The following is an 8772-nucleotide window of genomic DNA, read 5'->3' on the forward strand; positions in this document are numbered from 1 at the left end:
AAGGAAATACAGTCAATCAAAGAGCAATTTTCATAGTTAAATTCCTTGAAATCCATAATAGTGGGTTTAGCAACATCTAGGGTTTTAATTTCTTCAATCCCACTTTTATCAAATTTAGCATCAAGATCAACAAATTCCGAATTCTTGGAACGCCTTCTAGGTAAAGGTGGATCATATTCAGTCCCATCATTATCAAGATTCATATTGCAAAACAAAGATTTAATAGGGGACACATCAATAACTTTTCGATCTTCATCTTTATTTTCATAGGAACTAGAAGAACACGCTCTTATAAAGGCATCTTTCTTAGCACGCATCCTAGCGGTTCTTTCTTTGCACTCATCAATGGAAATTCTCATGGCTTTGAGAGACTCATTGATATCATGCTTAGGTGGAATAGATCTAAGTTTCAAAGAATCAACATCAAGAGAAATTCTATCGACGTTCCAAGCCAAATCATCAATCTTAAGCAATTTTTCTTCAATCATAGCATTACAATTCTTTTGCGAAGTAATAAATTCTTTAATATTAGATTCAAAATCAGAGGGAATCTTATTATAATTTCCATAAGAATTGTTGTAGGAAATACCATAATTATTAGAGGAATTACTAGGATAAGGTCTAGAGTTGAAATTTCCTCTATACGCGTTGTTACCAAAATTGTTCCTACCAACAAAATTCACATCCATAGATTCATTATTATTCTCAATCAAAGTAGACAAGGGCATATCATTAGGGTCAGAAGAAACACTCTTATTAGCAAATAATTTCATAAGTTCATCCATCTTTCCACTCAAAACATTAATTTCTTCTATCGCATGCACCTTTTTATTAGTAGATCTTTCAGAATGCCATTGAGAATAATTAACCATAATATTGTCTAGGAGTTTAGTAGCTTCTCCTAAAGTGATTTCCGTAAAAGTGCCTCCTGCGGCCGAATCTAAAAGATTTCTAGAAGCAAAATTCAATCTGGCATAAAAAATTTGTATAATCATCCACAAATTTAAACCATGAGTAGGGCAATTATGTATCATTAATTTCATTCTCTCCCAAGCTTGTGCAACATGTTCATGATCAAGTTGCTTAAAATTCATAATATCGTTTATAAGAGAGATGATCTTAGCGGGAGGAAAATACTTAGAGATAAAAGCATCTTTGCACTTGTTCCATGAATCAATACTATTTTTAGGCAAAGATGAAAACCAAGCTTTAGCACAATCTCTAAGTGAAAAAGGAAATAGCTTCAATTTAACAATATCAGTATCCATATCTTTCTTCTTTTGCATGTCACACAAATCAACGAAGATATTTAGATGGGTAGCGGCATCTTCACTAGGAAGGCCGGAAAACGGATCTTTCATGACAAGATTCAGCAAAGCAGTATTAATTTCACAAGATTCAGCATCGGTAAGAGGAGCAATCGGAGTGCTAATAAAATCATTGTTGTTGGTATTGGTGAAGACACACAATTTAGTATTATCTTGAGCCATCGTGACAAGCAAGCAAACTAACACACAAGCAAACAGAAAGCAAGCGGGCAAAAAGAGGCAAAAAGAGAAAGAGAGGGAGGATAGAGAGAGAGGGCGAATAAAACGGCAAGGGTGAAGTGGGGGAGAGGAAAACGAGAGGCAAATGGCAAATAATATAATGCGGGAGATAAGGGTATGTGATGGGTACTTGGTATGTTGACTTTTGCGTAGACCTCCCCGGCAACGGCGCCAGAAATCCTTCTTGCTAGCTCTTGAGCACTGCGTTGGTTTTCCCCGAAGAGGAAGGGATGATGCAGCAAAGTAGCGTAAGTATTTCCCTCAGTTTTTGAGAACCAAGGTATCAATCCAGTAGGAGGCTACGCGTGAGTCCCTCGTACCTGCACAAAACAAATAAATCCTCGCAACCAACGCAAATAGGGGTTGTCAATCCCTATAAGGCCACTTACGAGAGTGAGATCTGATAGATATGATAAGATAATTTTTTTGGTATTTTTATGATAAAAATGCAAAGTAAAATAAAGGCAAAGGAAATAACTAAGTAGTAGGAGATCAATATGATAAAGATAGACCCGGGGCCCATAGGTTTCACTACTGGCTTCCCTCGAGAGCATAAGTATTCTACGGTGGGTGAACAAATTACTGTTGAGCAATTGACAAAATTGAGCATAGTTATGAGAATATCTAGGTATGATCATGTATATAGGCATCACGTCCGAGACAAGTAGACCGACTCCTGCCTGCATCTACTACTATTACTCCACTCATCGACCGCTATCCAGCATGCATCTAGAGTAGTAAGTTAAAAACAGAGTAACGCCTTAAGTAAGATGACATGATGTAGAGGGATAGAATCATGCAATATGAAGAAAACCACATCTTGTTATCCTCGATGGCAACAATACAATACGTGCCTTGCTTCCCCTACTGTCACTTGGAAAGGACACCGCAAGATTGTACCCAAAGCTAAGCACTTCTCCCATTGCAAGAAATATCAATCTAGTAGGCCAAACCAAACTGATAATTCGAAGAGGCTTGCAAAGATAACCAATCATAGATAAAAGAATTCAGAGAAGATTCAAATATTATTCATAGATAGACTTGATCATAAACCCACAATTCATCGGTCTCAACAAACACACCGCAAAAAGAAGATTACATTGAATAGTTCTCCACAAGAGAGGGGGAGAACATTGTATTGAGATCCAAAAAGAGAGAAGAAGCCATCTAGCTACTAACTATGGACCCGTAGGTCTGAGATAAACTACTCACACTTCATCGGAGGGGCTATGGTGTTGATGTAGAAGCCCTCCGTGATCGATGCCCCCTTCGGTGGAGCTCTGGAACAGGCCCCAAGATGGGATCTCGTGGATACAGAAAGTTACGGCGGTGGAATTAGTTTTTGGCTCCGTATATGATCGTTTGGGGATACGTAGGTATATATAGGAGGAAGGAGTACATCGGTGGAGCAATAGGGGGCCCACGAGGGTGGAGGGCGCGCCTGGTGGGGGTGGGCGCGCCCCCTACCTCGTGGCCTCCTCTTTTCTTTCTTGACGTAGGGTCCAAGTCTCCCGGGTCTTGTTCGTTGAGAAAATCACGTTCCCGAAGGTTTCATTCCGTTTGGACTCCGTTTGATATTCCTTTTCTTCGAAACCCTAAAACAGGCAAAAAACAGCAATTCTGGGCTGGGCCTCCGGTTAATAGGTTAGTCCCAAAAATAATATAAAAGTGGATAATAAAGCCCAATAATGTCCAAAACAGTAGATAATATAGCATGGAGCAATCAAAAATTATAGATACGTTGGAGACGTATCAGGTTAATACATATATATGAATGAAACTCAACGGAAATGATAGTGTAATAAAATCAAATTGTGAATATTATTGCTCACGCACATCAAATTGTCTTTTAGAGTAGCCTCGCTTATCTTTGCAAGTCACGTTGTAGATGAACTCGCACACGTAGTATCCACAATAATCATTCCCTTGTTCCTGCCACAAGCACTTTACGAGAAATAGAGGTCAATCAAACTGATAATGAAGTATTATAAATGGCATTGATGAAAGTAGATAGAATCAACGGGAGATGCACGGAACTAGCTATCTAGTAGTACTTACTTTCGGGTATGTATATCGCAGCTCCTTCGACAGTCACGGAGCTTCTTTGGTGAACTTTTTCCAAACCCTGCAAGACAAAGAAAATAATTATTACTTGAGATATCAGGAAATGAACAAAAAGTTGCCGATATGGTGCGATAATGATCAATTGAACTTATTTGTTGAGAATTTTAGTCATGTCCGCATAAGTCTCGGAATCTTTTCATCTCGAGTCTAAGACGGTTACTAGTCCCTGCTCAAGCTTAATCTCTAGGAGAATATAGTGGAAGCTGTGCACGTATGCATAACTCATCAATCTCTCCTCTCTCCCTAATAATAATAAAGCACGAATTGAGTCTCCGGGTTAACCGTCAGAATACGCTTCTCTTCTCGTAAATTTACGCTTCAGTTTTTTTTCTTCAACATGTCTATTTTTTTTGCGTATCCAAGGTGATACTAATCTATCTATATATATATATCCCGTTGCATTGTTGTTTTCGTCCGCCTCGTCGCTCCGGTAATTTTCACTGTGCAGCTTCGTAAGCTAATTAATGGGCCAAAAAAGTTAATGGCCCACTGAAAAAGGTCGACCTCATGACCTGCCCTTTTCCCTCCCCTGCGGCTGTAGCAAACGGAATTTGCTTGCTAAATTTTCAGGTTCTAATTAATAGTCCCACCCCGCCTCTTTACAGCAAAGCAAAGCTACTTATATACGTTTGGAGTTGCGAGAATCAACAAGCCAAAAAGTAGATGAAATCCAAAAAAGCAGCCTAATACAAATACAAAGGGATTGCAAAGAGACCAATCAAAGAGGTTGAGAAGAGGCACATGAAATCCGTAGTTTGCCCAGATTAACAAAAAGGGTCGCAGCCGATCCTAATAAAAAATAAAAAATATGACCGCAGCTAACTAAATTGGTGGTTGGCTGTGCAGCGGAGCAGCCTAAAGACCCCTGTGACACTACTAGCGGCGGCACAGCAGGGTCATTCACAAAAGGAGAAGAACGAGAGAGGGGAGAGTGGAGGAAGGAGGAGCGCCAGCAACAACCCAGGAACACCACGACGCCGCCACAGTCGTAGCAGCGTGAAAAAGCTACCAGCACTGCTCACCGCCGCTCTTGCTCTAGGCAGAGGTAAAGTAGAGGTATGGTGGTGGTGTGGTGGGTAGTGTGCCAAAAGAGAGAGGCAGAGAGAGGACGTATATGACGTGTGGAGCAACCAGCACAACAAGACGACTGGTTTCTTCTAGCAATTCTTTTTGCGGGTTCTTCTAGCAATCAGCCAATGCGATATTTTTTTGGAGGGTAGCTAACGCGATACTTTGGGTGATAACCTGTGCACGCATGTCCATTGGTAAATGTTTTCCTGTTTGTAATTATTACTGTTCATTGGGTTTGGATCCTTCACTGACGGATAAATATCTCCAGGTCCATCACGCGTGCACGCATGTATTTGTTCTCCGAACATGCACATTGCCTGATTTGATGCTAAATATATATTTTTGCCAGGCTCGATTTTGTTATGTTTGTCTAAACTATTTTCTAACAGCAGATATCAACTTGAACTTCAAGCCGTTTATCAAAAAAACTTGAACTTCAAGCCAAAATGATCCATAGTTTTAAAAAGGAGTACATGGAAGAAGTAAAACATTACTATTATTTAAACAATACATATATTCTAATGCTTATGTGCACTGTAATTAAAATAATTTATGAGTAGTTACCTATGCTCTAATTATGATGCATAATCTAACCAATTTATTTTTTATCAACACAGTCTTGAAAAATCTCACGTGGGCAAAAGAATGCGCAAGAAAAAAGAAAATATGCAGTCAGAACAAAAGAAAGATAGAACAGATCAAATTACATCTAACCGTGAATTGAGGCACAACAGACTAAGAAAAGATCAATCCTACATATATTGTAATATAACAGGAACATAAAAGATATATACGATAAGGATTTCACGGTTAGCACACGAGAGAAGCATACTTGCTTTGGCGTTGCACAATGTATACCACATTTTCATTGTCTGATGTCAGTAAATCAAAATAAGCACTATGTGTGCGATATTTTTATTATCAGTACTCTAATCTAAATATAGAGTTGTTCACCTGATTAGTTGACTAGGATTATGTCCTATGTTCTGGACTAGTGCCCCAAAGAGTTCTATTGTTAATTGATCCATCATTTTTGTCATCATCAAACTTATTCTTTGCCATGCCAACCTAATTGGGACAATTGGCATTTGCTTCGCAGCGAAGCATGTCAACTTATTTTCTCCCGTTGCAACGCACGGTCTCTTTTCCTAGTTACATTACTATAACCTCGCTCGAGTAATAAGGGAAACCGAATATGCACAAGACAGTAACACTCACTTGAAGTTGTAAGGAAAGAGTATTTTATCTTTGTTTTGATTTATTATCAATGATTTGAGCAAGTTGGCCTCGGCATCTTTGGCGCTCTTTTTAACCTGAAATTCATCTATGAGATTTGGGTTAATGAACCCAATATCATACATTTCTGCACTCGACAATCTTCGATCTGCATAATATAGTGAGGATAATTATAAATACATTCAATGAAAGAGCTGAGCTATATATAGAGACTTAATGACAGAAGTAGTACTTACAGACAGTAGCAAGTGACCGTTAATTTATCGAGGGCCTTTTGATTGAAAAACTGAAAGAACTCCTCAAATGGAATAGTCAACAAATCAATTCCAACAAGGTCGTGCTCCTCTTTAACTCTCAGATACAAAGTATTCGGCCCCCCAGACTCTCTGCAGGTTTTCATGTACCAATCATGGAATCTTCGCATCATCGTTGTTAGAGATTTTTCATCTTTGACAAGAGGCTTCCCGTAATGGTATTTGTGTTCTTCCACCTCCAAGAAATCATAATGTACATCGTCGGGCAGGTAATCTCCAAGATTGCTATAACTGGGCACCATCCTCAGATCATTAGCGACGATATCGCTAGACACCTTGAGCGGGGGGCACGATTGGTCTGCTTGTTCGCCGAGCTAGGCAATTTTTTTCCCAACTCGTCGTTCTGCTAACCTTCGATCACTGATAGTACTTCCCGACCGCTCCGCTTCGATATATACCTTTGCAGTAATGCACTCATAGTTGTTTTTCAGCGGAGACTTTGGTGGTTTCCTCAGGGCATCGATAATGCACTTTGCTTTCACCGGATCTACCTTCTCCTCCGGAGGTGGATGTCTCTTTGCTTTCACCCCTTCAAAGAAGTCATTCATTTCTTTTTCCACAATCTTCGCGTTTTTTTCCATGGTCCTCTCGTATGGTAACTTCTCTAGAGGCTTGAGAGGTGGACCGAATCTGTATTGCCTCCCGCCTCTGGTTGTACTGCTAGACGTCGGAGCAGACGGAGCGGCTGCGGTTGACTTCTTTCGTGCTTGCTTATGAGGCGGAGGAGAAGGACTACGACGCGCCGGAGTAGCCGTAGCGGCAGCGGGTCTCTTCCGCCCTTGCTGGCGAGGCGGAGAAGGAGGAGGCTGGCTGCTCGGGCGCGCTGGCGCAGGCGGAGAAGGAGGCGGAGTGCCGCCACGCGCCGGAGGAGGCTGAGTGCCCTGATCACTCACCGGAGGAGGAGGCGGAGGAGGAGGCGGGGTGCCCTGACTCGCCGGAGGAGGCGGAGGCGTCCAGTTCAGAAGGTTGATGAGCTCCTTCCGCCATAGGCATGGAGTCTTCAGAGAAGAACCCAGCCGAGTCTCCCCTTCACCGGTAGGGTGGTCAAGCTCGAGGTCCTCAAATCCGTCCGTTATTTCATCCACCATCACCCTAGCATATCCTTCTGGAATCAGCCGGCAGTGAAAAGTTGCGCCAGGTTCAGGAGGTGCAACAGAGCCAATAGCCGCATTGACTTTCAATTTGATCCATTGCGTCATAAGGTGGAAATTTTGAGACTCTGTGATTAAGTCCACGGGGTAGCTATCAGGAGCCGTGAAGACAGGCTCCAGCTGCTGCAGCTCGGTAGAAGCCATGCTGCTTCTCCGCTGAGATGGCGGGGTAGCTTCGGGGGAAGCGTCGGCGGGTCGCTTGTTGCGATCTGCTTCTCGGTGCTCTATCGCTTGTACCCTTGCATGCAGCGCCTGAATTTGGGTCTGCTCCACTTTCTTCCTCCTCTCCTGGCATTTGTAACCGCCTGCGTCCGGAAACCTAGCCTTCCACGGAATGGAGCCTGGCATGCCTCGTGTCCGTCCAAGGTGCTCAGGATTCCCGAGGGCCATTGTGAGCTCGTTGTTCTCTCTGTCTGGAACGAACGTCCCTTGCTGCGCTGCCTCGATATACTCCTGAAGCCTCGTGATGGGTATTCTCAGTTGCTCGCCCGTCCAAACGCACTTCCCTGAAACAAGGTCCAAGGACCGCCAACCTCGAAGAACCAAGTCCGGCAATGGTCTGGCCAGTTCAATGTCTCTGGTTCGACCCCTTTATCAATCAGGTCATTCTCAGCCTTGGCCCACAACGGCCAGGCTTTGAGGTAGCCACCTGACCTCGTGTGATGGTGATGCTTCTTCTTCACAGCATTTTTCTTGTTTGTCACTGACATCTTCTTACTCTTGTCCGATGTCTTGTGGGCCACAAATGCGGGCCAGTGATCTCTGATCTTCTCATACCGGCCGGTGAATTCTGGTGTCTTGTCTTCGTCGACAAACGATGTTTTCAGCTCATTCTTCCACCTCCTGAATAGTTCTGCTATCTTCTTAAGAGCATGAGACTTGATCAATTGCTCTTTAACTGGCTTCTCCGGATCCTCCTCTGGCGGTATGGTGAAATTTTCCTTCAGCGCGGTCCAAAGATCATCTTTCTGCATATCGGAGACATAAGACACCTCAAGGTCTTCATTCTTAGGCTTTAACCATTGGTGGATACTGATCGGGATCTTGTCCCTAACAAGAACCCCACACTGAGCAGCAAATGCTTCCTTTGTCTGGATGGGTTCAATCGGCATGCCATCGCGCGCGATTGCTGTGATCGCAAACCTTTCATCTGAGCGTAACTTTTTCTTCGGGCCTCGTCTCTTTACGGAAGTTGTGCTCGATCTGGAGGGCTAGAAAAAAGAAGAAAGATGAGAGTTAATTAATATGTGTACATATACCAAAACAATGAATGCATCAATTAGCTAGTCAGCACAGGCTTAACTAAAATATATACATGGCCGGACTCGG

The 8772-nt window shown here is 42.6% G+C and overlaps 1 long non-coding RNA gene across 1 annotated transcript; it reads right to left on the bottom strand.

The window, feature by feature from the left end:
* Positions 1–3211: 3211 nt before the first annotated feature.
* On the bottom strand, positions 3212–4805 carry LOC125527102. The gene is made up of 3 exons (XR_007291968.1): positions 4632–4805; positions 3606–3672; positions 3212–3491 (listed from the first exon to the last, which is right to left on the bottom strand). It is a non-coding gene; the product is annotated as an uncharacterized LOC125527102 (long non-coding RNA).
* Positions 4806–8772: the final 3967 nt, after the last annotated feature.

This window comes from Triticum urartu, unplaced genomic scaffold, assembly GCF_003073215.2.
Source record: "Triticum urartu cultivar G1812 unplaced genomic scaffold, Tu2.1 TuUngrouped_contig_289, whole genome shotgun sequence".
NCBI classification, from domain to species: Eukaryota; Viridiplantae; Streptophyta; class Magnoliopsida; order Poales; family Poaceae; genus Triticum; species Triticum urartu.